The sequence below is a fragment of the Hordeum vulgare genome, chromosome 7H (assembly GCF_904849725.1).
Source record: "Hordeum vulgare subsp. vulgare chromosome 7H, MorexV3_pseudomolecules_assembly, whole genome shotgun sequence".
In the NCBI taxonomy this organism is placed as follows: Eukaryota; Viridiplantae; Streptophyta; class Magnoliopsida; order Poales; family Poaceae; genus Hordeum; species Hordeum vulgare.
The window spans coordinates 548,002,778-548,015,399 of record NC_058524.1 but is presented as its reverse complement, the minus strand read 5'-3'; the positions used below and the strand labels follow the sequence as shown (position 1 = coordinate 548,015,399).

Here is a 12,622-nt window from a genome sequence, read left to right as displayed (position 1 = left end):
ACTATTACAACATGATCATCTCATACATCCAATATATCACATCACATCGTTGGCCATATCACATCACAAGCATACCCTGCAAAAACAAGTTAGACGTCCTCTAATTTTGTTGTTGCATGTTTTACGTGGTGACCATGGGTATCTAGTAGGATCGCATCTTACTTACGCAAACACCACAACGGAGATATATGACTTGCTATTTAACCTCATCCAAGGACCTCCTCGGTCAATTCCGATTCAACTAAAGTTGGAGAAACTGACACCCGCCAGTCACCTTTGAGCAACGGAGTTACTCGTAGCGATGAAACCAGTCTCTCGTAAGCGTACGAGTAATGTCGGTCCGAGCCGCTTCGATCCAACAATACCGCGGAATCAAGAAAAGACTAAGGAGGGCAGCAAAACACACATCACCGCCCACAAAAACTTTTGTGTTCTACTCGAGAAGACATCTACGCATGAACCTAGCTCATGATGCCACTGTTGGGGAACGTCGCATGGGAAACAAAAATTTTCCTACGCGCACGAAGACCTATCATGGTGATGTCCATCTACGAGAGGGGATGTGTGATCTACATACCCTTGTAGACCATACAACAGAAGCGTTAGTGAATGCGATTGATGTAGTGGAACGTCCTCACGTCCCTCGATCCGCCCCGCGAACCGTCCCGCGATCAGTCCTACGATCTAGTGTCGAATGGACGGCACCTCCGCGTTCAGCACACGTACAGCTCGACGATGATCTCGGCCTTCTTGATCCAGCAAGAGAGACGGAGAGGTAGATGAGTTCTCCGGCAGCGTGACGACGCTCCGGAGGTTGGTGATGATCTCGTCTCAGCAGGGCTCCGCCCGAGCTCCGCAGAAACGCGATCTAGAGGTAAAACCGTGGAGATATGTGGTCGGGCTGCCGTGGCAAAGTTGTGTCAAATCAACCCTAAAACCTCCGTATATATAGGGGGAGGAGGGGGGAGCCTTGCCTTGGGGTCCAAGGACTCCCAAGGGGGTCGGCCAAACCTAAGGGGGGAACCCTCCCCTTCCAAACCGAGTCCAACTAGGTTTGGAAGGAGGAGTCCTTCCCCCTTTTCCCACCTCCTCTTTTTTTTCTTTTCTCTTTGATTTTTCTTCCTATGGCGCATAGGGCTCTCTTGGGCTGTCCCACCAGCCCACTAAGGGCTGGTGCGCCACCCCCAATGACTATGGGCTTCCCCGGGGTGGGTTGCCCCCCCGGTGAACACCCGGAACCCATTCGTCATTCCCGGTACATTCCGGGTAACTCTGAAAACCTTTCGATAATCAAATGAGGTCATCCTATATATCAATCTTCATTTCCGGACCATTCCGGAAACCCTCGTGACGTCCGTGATCTCATCCGGGACTCCGAACAACATTCGGTAACCAACCATATAACTCAAATACGCATAAAACAACGTCGAACCTTATGTGTGCAGACCCTGCGGGTTTGAGAACTATGTAGACATGACCTGAGAGACTCCTCGGTCAATATCCAATAGCGGGACCTGGATGCCCATATTGGATCCTACATATTCTATGAAGATATTATCGTTCGAACCTCAGTGCCAAGGATTCATATAATCCCGTATGTCATTCCCTTTGTCCTTCGGTATGTTACTTGCCCGAGATTCGATCGTCAGTATCCGCATACCTATTTCAATCTCGTTTACCGGCAAGTCTCTTTACTCGTTCCGTAATACAAGATCCCGTAACTTACACTAAGTCACATTGCTTGCAAGGCTTGTGTGTGATGTTGTATTACCGAGTGGGCCCCGAGATACCTCTCCGTCACACGGAGTGACAAATCCCAGTCTCGATCCATACTAACTCAACGAACACCTTCGGAGATACCTGTAGAGCATCTTTATAGTCACCCAGTTACGTTGCGACGTTTGATACACACAAAGCATTCCTCTGGTGTCCGTGAGTTATATGATCTCATGGTCATAGGAACAAATACTTGACACGCAGAAAACAGTAGCAACAAAAAGACACGATCAACATGCTACGTCTATTAGTTTGGGTCTAGTCCATCACGTGATTCTCCTAATGACGTGATCCAGTTATCAAGCAACAACACCTTGTTCATAATCAGAAGACACTGACTATCATTGATCAACTGGCTAGCCAACTAGAGGCATGCTTGGGACGGTGTTTTGTCTATGTATCCACACATGTAAATGAGTCTTCATTCAATACAATTATAGCATGGATAATAAACTATTATCTTGATACAGGAATTATAATAATAACTATACTTTTATTATTGCCTCTAGGGCATAATTCCAACAGCCTCCTGCCCAATCTGAGTCAGAATAGCCCACTAGGTTGAAGTTTGCTCCTTTGGGATACCATAGACCAAAGTTTGGGGTATGAGCCAAATATCGAAAGATTCGCTTAACATCCATAAAATGGCTTTCTTTTGGTGCAGATTGAAACCGTGCACAAATCCCTACACTCAACATGATATCTGGTCTAGATGCACAAAGGTAAAGAAGGGATCCAATCATGGAGCGATATACCTTTTGATCCACTGCTTTACCATTGGGATCACTGTCAAGCTTGCATCTTGTTGGCATGGGAAACTTGACCGGCTTGACATCCTCTAGCTCGAACCTCTTGAGCATGTCTTGACTGTACTTGGCTTGTTTGATGAAGGTCCCTTCTAAGCCTTGTTTAATCTCGAACCCGAGGAAGAACTTCAACTCACCCATCATAGACATCTCAAATTTCTCAGCCATTAGTGCAGCAAATTCTTCATTGAAAGATTCGTTAGGGGAACCAAAAATGATATCATCAACATATAGTTGGCATATGAACAAATCCCCTTTGACCTTCTTAGTAAAAAGAGTGGGATCTATATTCCCAATTTCAAACCCACGATCTTGTAACAACTCAGTAAGGTACTCATACCACGCACATGGGGCTTGTTTAAGGCCGTAGAGTGCCTTATTAAGTGTGTACACATGATTGGGGAGCTTGGGATGTTCGAACCCCGGGGGTTGTTTGACATAGACCAACTCATTTAAAGGACCATTAAGACAAGCACTTTTCACATCCATTTGTTGTAATTTGAAATTATGATGAGAAGCAAATGCAATCAGCATGTGAATAGATTCTAGACGAGCAACGGGGGCAAAGGTTTCACCGTAGTCGATACCCTCGACTTGGGAGTAGCCTTGAGCCACTAATCTTGCCTTGTTTCGAATCACAATCCCATTGGCATCTTGCTTGTTTTTGAAGATCCATTTGGTCCCGATGACATTATGTTCCTCCTTTGGTCTTGGCACTAAATTCCAGACTTGATTGCGCTCGAAGTTATTAAGTTCTTCATGCATGGCCATAAGCCAATCCTCATCATCGAGCGGTTCCTGTCGTGGTTTTGTAACGACAGATGTCCTTGTGAAAGGACTTAGAGATGGAGCCATCACACCTTGGTGGCGACTCGAAGGGGGTGAGCGAAAGCAAGACTCAGATTTACCCAGGTTCAGCCCCTCGTAAGGAGGTAAAAGCCTACGTCCTGCGTTGTGTGTATTAATGGTGGTTTCGATTACAAGGAGGGCGTAACTCGCCTAACGTAGCTCTCGATTCTCTCTAACTCGCCCGACCTCTCCCTGGGACTCGCCTTTATATACAGGTCGAGGCCCTAGGGTTTACAAAGTCCTGTCATACTACTCTTTGTGGCTTTCCTTATCTCTACGTCGCCGTGGCCTCCACGATCAGGAGCTTTCTTGGTAATCCATCATCCGCACGACCTCTAGAACCGCCATCCGGCTTCTGGTCCACGGGACGCGCGGTAAATGGTAAGTCGCCCCTTTGGCGACCCGGCCCACTAAGGGAGGGTTACCCGCAGGTAATATCCCCAACATTAGGCCCCAGATTGTCGTGAATTCATTCATGTCAATAAACTTCCACCAATTTGGGGCGACTCTTACCATTTCCATCCTTCGACGAACGATAAGTCGCCACCTGCTGTAATTTGATCTGAGTCGTCGTGTAGTCTTGGATGACATCACCTCATTCCCTTAATTTCGCGGCTTTTAGCACCGCAACCATCAACGGATCTTTTGTTCATAATCACTTATCCCAAAAATCTAGGCGCCATCATCGGAGTCTCTGACTTGTCGCCTCGATCTCCGCCTCGACAGCCTCGATTTCCATTCCTGCCCTTTAAATAACAAGAGAAATGGGGGGTAGGAAATCCCGTCACCTAACTCCATCTCTTCCTCGTCTTCCTCGCGCACTTCCTCTTCGAGCACCAGCACCCCGGCATCACCATCGGCTTCCGGAGCTCCTCCATCGACCGTGGTCTTCCGGGCGCCAAGAAGCACGAAGCACTGCACGTTCGTTCCCGGCACCGATCTCCTTCTCCCAGGTACACATATTCCCCCATTTAGGGTTAGGCCGAGAACACCATGACCTGTGTTTCCTGCAAGCTAGTTTCCGCGATGCGATGAACACCCTGGCCTGCCTTAGATCCATTTCATGTTTTCGCAAATAGATTTTAAGCAGTAGCAGGCTTCGACCACTTTATCACGTCTTTTTGCTATCTTAAGTCTTCATGTCATAGATCCAACGCTGTCATTATCTTATGCTCATAGCTTTCTTCCATTGTTTCGAGCAATATTCTTTCATTTTGATCCACTCGTAGATACATAGTTTGCTACCTGTTTTGGTAAACCCTCTCAAGGCAACTGACGATCCAGACGATGTCGTGGTCACCAGTACTGGCTATTCCACTCCTCCAACTGCAGTAATTTCCAAGCATACCTCCAAGGCAACTTGCTCTTCTCGTGATGAAGACACAGACAACTTCAAGCTCCCCCAATACGAGATGCTAGAATTCGACCAACTTTGTTCCGGCTTCGCAAGTCATCTGGGGAGGAATTATGAGATGAACAAGAGCTTGATTTGTCTTCTGAGGATTAGGCATGAGGTACGCATGTTCATGTATTTTCCTTCACCCATTAGCCTTCCAAGGGCCGGCTCATCTTTTGAAAGATGAGTCGGGTCTTTGAATAGAAAATCTTCAACCTGTAGCCCCCAAGGGCCGGATCATCTTTCGAAAGATGAGCCGGGTCTTGAATATAAAAAATCTTCAACTTGTAGCCCCCAAGGGCCGGGTCATCTTTTGAAAGATGAGCCGGGTCTTGAATATAATAAAAACTTCAACCTGTAGCCCCCAAGGGCCTGGTCATATTTTGAAAGATGAGTCGGGTCTTGAATATAATAAAAACTTCAACCTGTAGCCCCCAAGGGCCGGGTCATCTTTTGAAAGATGAGTCGGGTCTTGAATATAATAAAAACTTCAACCTGTAGTCCCCAAGGGCCGGGTCATCTTTTGAAAGATGAGCTGGGTCTTGAATATAATAAAAACTTTAACCTGTAGCCCCCAAGGACCGAGTCATCTTTTGAAAGATGAGTCGGGTCTTGAATATGGTATGATTTTGAAGAAAATCATACATTAGCCCCCAAGTATCAGGATTATTGCTTGCAGTAATGCTGAAACTTGTTTCCCCAAACTTGATGTGCAGGAGTCTATGACCGAGACTGAGTCGGCTATAGCCGACTTAAAAAAAAATCTAGCTGACCAACAAGATGCGCACTCCAAGTTGGAGAATAAATGTCGCTTAATTCAGGCTGAGCTGGAGAAAATGAAGGCTGGCCAGCAAAAACTTGAGAAGAAAGCCAAAGCTGACCAAGACGCCATTCTTAAGCGTGCTGAGCAGGCTGAAGAAAAATTGGAAGCCGCCCAGCAGGAGCTTTCCGGCTTAAATAAACATATTTCCAACATGACTGTCGCTATGTTTGGTAAGCGTTAACTTTTGACTGTTGAATAATCAATCTGGTATCAAAATTTATCAAATACTGATGTGTCTTTTGCAGGTGCCCGATCCGCCAATCTACCAGACGACTGTATGGTGAAGTTAAAAGCAATATATACCTTCACTGAGCAGTTATACACTGGGGGCGTGCTCACAATTAAGGCAGTGATGGGCAACAAGGGGCCAGTGAGGACCATCAAGCAGATTCTCGGCTTTCTGTCTACATTGCCTCCTCAGATAGAGGAATTGAAAAGATCAGCCACCCGGAAGGGAGTTTTGAACACCCTGAGTCGGTGCTTAGCTTACTCCCCTGAGCTCAAACCCGAAGAAATAGCCGCCGGCTACCCCGAGCTGAAGGATGACGGGTCAGAATTCACTAAGGTGGACTATCACCGAGTTATCATAGAATCTCACTATGCGGCGACTCAACTGGCAGCCAGTTTGGATTTGAGAAAATACCAAGCCGCCTATGACGAGAAGAAAAAGAAGGTGAAACCTCCTTCATATGAAACTGCTAGCTTGGTTCCTAGTCGACCCAAGAATCCTTTTGATCTTGACATGGACCTATCTCTCTTCCTTGACGATGAAGATGAGTTCGTTGCCTTGTCCAAGTGTAATTGGAAACTGGACGACTTACGAATCGAAGGCGGGGAGAGCTCAAGGCAAGGTGACTCGGCGGCGGCCTGATTCGTCCATGGATCCTTCCTTCACTGGGGGATGACACCCATTTTGGCCACGCGAGCCATGTAATAGCTTTGTTAGTGTTTGTGGAACAACAATTAGGCAGTAGTACCTTTTGATGGAAACACTGTTATTCCTTGAATCTATGCAAGACTCGCCTTTTGATGGAACCACTGGTAGTCCTTGAATCTATGCATGACTTGCCTGCAATTTTGATAAACTAGGGAATGTCATAATGTGACAAACAAGTTTTTTCCTGATGTGTTAGGAAAAACAATAGCCGACTCAGTAAGTGCATGGCCAGGGATAGACCAGCCCCCTAGATCATGGCAAAAATATATCAACCCCCGGGTTATGGCGAGAAATAAATTAGCTCCCGGGCTATGGCGAGAAATAAATCAGCCTCCGGGTTATGGCAAAAAATGAGTCGGGGCGAGTTATAATCAAAAGCTGGCTCAAAGATATTTTAAGAAACCTTGTGGTCTTGTCATCAAGAAGTAAAATTTTATCGACTCAGTGAGTTTCGAAAGGATAAGACGAGTTTGCAAAACTCTAGTGTTACCCTTAGAAAGCTTTTGCAAAAAGCCTTGTTGTTTTAGACCGGTTGATCACGCGCGAGTCAAGCTTCTGTGAAGCAGGTTCAATGAACCAATGGTTTCTCTATTTCCCATGTGTGACTCTGGCAGGTACCTTTTATGTTTTAACCAAGGCGAGTTCAGGTTCCAAATAGCGGATTGACTCGCCCCGAGTACATAGGTCCATGTGGCGACTTGTTCAACACATAGTACAGTATAACCATTTGTAATGCGGTAATTTTTCGCTAGCCAAGAGGGTATTCAGGCTGAACTCAATGAGTGGAAGCCCCCGAGTGACCTATGATTTAGGAAAAACCAGGCATAGGGTCAGAGAAGCGTATACGCTCTTACTGTGAAACGACTTGGGGACTAGTTGCCCCCAAGTAAGCCGTCTTAATTCTCAAAACCACATAAGGCGCCTATGTTTGAACCGTCCAACGTGGCAACATTGGTCCTCTTTGGCTTTATCAAAGCCCAGTTTTGAAGTAAGTGCAACATGGAAACTTACCTCTTTGACTTTGATAGCGTCCATGTTTGGGCGACTTATAGAACAATAAAGACTCATGCTTTCAAAAGCTGAAACGGCAAATGACCCCGAAATTCATGGGTGCCGGCTTTATTGCTTTCATAATTCATGGATTACAATTTTCTGAAAACTGGTAAAAAAGGGGGAGCTCATGGCTCTAAGTGTAGTAAGGCCGTAGATGGGCTATGTTCCACGGGCGAGTTGTCTCAACTTCTGTAGTTGGCCGATCTGGGCAAAGATCCACCAATAGTACGAGCCATTCCGAAGAGCCTTGCTGATGACAAACGGTCCTTCCCATGGAGGTGACAGCTTATGCATACCAGTATGATCTTGAATCAGACGGAGCATCAAGTCGCCTTCTTGGAAAGTCCGGCTGTTGACTTGGCGACTGTGGTAATGTCGCAAGTCTTGTTGGTAAATCGCCAATCGTGATGCGGCTAAGTCTCGTTCCTCCTCCAAGGCGTCCAACGAGTCCTGTCACGTCAGATCGTTGTCCTGTTCCACGTAGGCGGCGACTCGTGGAGAATCGTTTTTTGATGTCACTTCGTAACACCGCTTCTGCTCCATAGACCAGAAAGAAGGGAGTAAAACCCGTGGATCAATTTGGAGTTGTCCTGATACTCCATAGTACTGACGGTAGCTCCTCCACCCAACATCCTGGGGTACGTTCCAAAGGCATCATGAGCCGGGGCTTAATCCCTCGCAATATTTCCTGATTCGCCCTCTCCGCCTGGCCGTTAGACTAGGGATGTGCAACCGCGGAAACATCGAGTCAGATATGCTTTCGTGAACAAAATTCTTGCATTGCACCCTTGGATAGATTGGTACCATTGTCAGTAATGATACTATGAGGATATCAAAATCTAAAAATTAGTTTCTTCAAGAATTTGACGGCCGTATCTGCATCACAGCTGCTAACAGGTTCCGCCTCCATCCACTTGTATATTTGTCAACCGCCACCAATAAGTGTGTCTTTTTGGTGGAAGACATCTTGAAAGGGCCGACCATATCAAGCCCCCAGACTGCAAACGGCCAAGTGATTGGTATCATCCGCAATTCCTTAGCCGGCATGTGCATCTGGCGTCCAAATTTGTGGCAGCCATCACATCGGCGAACGATCTCTTCTGCGTGTGCGTGAGCCGTCAGCCAATAGAACCCATGTCTGAAGGCCTTAGAGACCAAGGATCAGGACCCGGCATGATGACCACAGTCGCATGCGTGAATCTCATTGAGTATCATACATCCTTCTTCAGGAGAGACGCATCTTTGAAATACCCCCAAGGTGCTTCGTTTGTGTAACTCGCCATTGTGTATGACCATGGATTTACACCGTCGGACGATCTGGCGAGCTAGTAATTCGTCAGCTGGTAACTCGCCTCTAGTGAGATATGCCATGTAAGGAATTGCCCAGTATGGAGTTGCGTGGAGAGCCGCCACGAGATGAGACTCGGGGTCCGGTACAGCTAAATCTTCCTCTGAAGGCAGTTTCACCAAGGGGTTATGCAATACATCCAAAAAGACATTGGGAGGAACTGGCTTACGTTGTGAACCGAGACGGGAAAGAGCATCCGCCGCTTTGTTAAGCCGACGGTCGATGTGATCCACTTGATAACCATTGAAGTGACCCGCTACATCCGACACAGCTCGTCTGTAAGCCGACATCAGAGGGTCTCGCGAATCCCAGGTACCAGAGACCTGTTGTGCCACCAGATCTGAATCGCCTAGACACCGGACTCGTGTGAGATTCATCTCTTTGGCGAGTCGCAAACCATGGAGCAAAGCTTCGTATTCCGCTGCATTATTTGTACATGGAAACATGAGCCGAAGGCACTACAAGAAATATGCTCATACATGACGTTTTTTAAGATGTCGTTGATGAATTCGTCATAAATCTATGACGATTTCATCTGAGATCATCGTAAACCGTTTGAGGGGATCAAATCTTCATATAAATTACGATGATGTGAGTCAAAAACATCGTAAGCACATAAGATGAGATCGTCATAACTTTTACGATGATTATAAAAATGTCGTAACATAAGGATAAGAAGAGCCAGCCAACCAATGAAACTTGAGGAACCTCCTCCACGCGGATCACCCCACCAGACGCGATCTGAACCATCCATCATGCGCCCATCCAACGGTGGAGCATCTCTCGAGAAACCAAACCCTAACAAACACAGCCGCACACTCCTCCCTCGTCCCCATCTCTCTCCTGCATGAACCCCTCTCACCGCCGCCACCAACGGTGCCCTGATCCATGTGACCTCCCCGGACGCCTCCGCGGGGACTGCTGGCGGGGAGGAGGACCTTACGCGCCGCGCGCTCCGAGGGAGAGAGCGGTGGGTCTACTGCAGGAGCAGCTCCTCTTCACCGAAGCTTCCCTAGTTTTTCCTGAAGCGCGAGAGCGAGTACGGCTACGTCCGCAAGGTCCGCATCCTCCTCCTCCTCCTCTTTCCTCTCTCTATCTACTTTTCTCAACCCTACCCTACCCTCCGCTCCACTACACCGGCTGGATCGCGGGATCTCCTCCGATCCTTGGACGTGGCCGCGCGGGCTTTGAAATCGGGCCGTTTCTGCCGCTGGATCTCCCGAGCTCACCTCGATCGCCACCGACGATGCAGTGTCCGCGCGGGTGTTGGGATTACCGGGGAGATTCGTCGAATTGGGTGGCCTGGTTTGGGATTCCGACGGCGAGTGGATCGTGGGATGCGTCTGCCGGGTCAATGGGTCCCCAGTGGATCCTTAGCTAGCTGGTTAGGGTAGCACGGAACCAGTGTGGTTGCGCTGGTTCAGATCGCGAGATTCTGCTCCGATGTGCTTGTAATCGAGTGCTCTTGCTCAGGCTTTAGCCTGATGCGATGATTTGTCGATCCATACTATGATCTGGCGAAACGTGAATGGGTTGCCCTCTCACCCCTTCCTGATGAATCGTGATGCATTGTCTCACCATTGTGCTCTGCTCTTCTACTAGGTCTCTGGACACGTGGTGGTGGCCGATGGCATGGGCGGTGCCGCGATGTACGAGCTCGTCCGTGTCGGCCACGACAGCCTCATCGGTGAAATCATCCGTCTCGAGGGTGATTCCGCCACAATCCAACGTAGGACAGAGCGTGATTTTGCCTCGCATTTGCGCATTGAGTTTTCTCCACAGGGACGTGCATAGCTAAGAAGATTCTCACATGCTTTATCTGTTCGTACTGTATGCAGTTTACGAGGAAACAGCTGGGCTAACGGTCAACAATCCCGTGTTGAGAACAAAAAAGGTGAAATGCAACCTGATTTTGATGGGCACTTCACAAAGCCAACTTTTGTTTTACTCTATTTTAACATGCTATGTCTGGGTTTATGCAGCCTCTTTCATGTGAGTTGGGACCTGGTATTCTTGGAAAAATCTTTGATGGGATCCAGGTAAGATAAATAAAGCAATAACCACGTTTATTATGCTTGCCGGGAGCTTCTGTTCTGATGGTATGACTTCATAATCGTCTCATTGCAGCGTCCTCTGAAAACTATTGCTATTAAATCCGGAGATGTCTACATTCCACGTGGTGTTTCAGTCCCTGCTCTTGACAAAGATCAGCTGTGGGAGTTCCAGCCAAACAAGCTAGGTAATTTATGTGATAGCATGCTATATGCTATAAAAGATAAGGATGATGTTAACATGCCTCTTCTAATTTTTCCTAGTTTTTCGTGAAGCTTCCGTGAAACGGAACTTCAAACCCTTTCTTTTCTTCTAGAAAATGGAAGATGTGCCTCAGGCCTCTGTGTCATGGATGGACACTGCCCTTCTATGAATCAGAGTTCAGTTTGCTAATGTGTAGATAGGTTAGCTATACTGTGAATTATATGAATAGAGAATAGAGAATTAGATGCACCCTCGTAGACGGGCATAATTTCCTAGCATTATTGACATCAACAGTACGTCGGTACATATTGATTTTGTGAAAAAAACATCTTTTGGGATAATACACAATGTATATACTTTATTACCTTACCTTTAAATCTTTACATATCTATGTGTATTTGACGAAGGAACTAAACAATACATGTGGGGGTGCTCTATTTTTAATAAGTGCCTATTTCTTCTAGTTTTAAACTGATATGTGGGTGGTCCTCTTCCAGGGGCCCTTTCGTTTCCTCGAAGAATCACATTGGCTTGTTCCATCACTTATTTTTGTATTTTTGTTTCTTCTTTTGTCATCGTTATCAATCTATTCCTACTTCTAATGAAACATGTCCGATCACCATGCAGTTGCCAGTTGTGTTTTTTATTTGTGAGTCTCTCTGCTTGGAGATTTTCTATGTGTTCCTAAAATATTTTCCTCCTACATGTATAGTGAATCCGTCTTGTGCCAAATTTTCTCACGCCTAGACAAAAGCTAAATATGGTGGATATACCTTAAGATCATAAGAAGACAAAAGATGAGCAGAAACATAAATATCTATGTGATACAACAGAAGTCGAGCCTTCATGAATGAATTATGTGTCTTTGCTGCATGATTTCAGTTATCTTTCTTCAGACATGGGTTGTTTACATGACTGACTGAGGTTTTGTTGGTTATCTTCAGATATGGTATAGCAATGTTCCTCATACCAAGCTGGTGCAGTACAAGGGGCAGCAGAACTGGGTTAATGTCTCTGGGGAGCATCTGGTCTTTCCGGGAGGCGGAACTCAGATCAAGCATGGTGCTCTGCATTACATTGATTTCATTCAGGAGGTAACGCTCGTTCTCAAGTTGATAAGTTCAGAGCCTTTGCATTGTGAAAAAACGATTGCAACAATTTATATAGAATAAGTTGCTCTAGGCATGCTATCTATGGTCAGATAATGCAAATGATTCATTGAGTAGGTGCCGTGCACACATTTTTGTAGAACTAAATTATACGTAATAGGATTATTCTTTCCTTGTGAAAAAAGGATAATACGCTGGATTTAAGAATTCATTGTAGTTAAAACTTAAAACGGAGAGGTGCCATAGCACCCGGGTCTCCCGACACCCGT

The 12,622-nt window shown here is 46.5% G+C and overlaps 1 long non-coding RNA gene across 1 annotated transcript; it reads left to right on the top strand.

Moving 5' to 3' along the window:
- Positions 1–10,970: 10,970 nt before the first annotated feature.
- Positions 10,971–12,336, top strand: LOC123413662. The gene is made up of 3 exons (XR_006613794.1): positions 10,971–11,027; positions 11,116–11,227; positions 12,189–12,336. It is a non-coding gene; the product is annotated as an uncharacterized LOC123413662 (long non-coding RNA).
- The last annotated feature ends 286 nt before the right edge of the window (positions 12,337–12,622 follow it).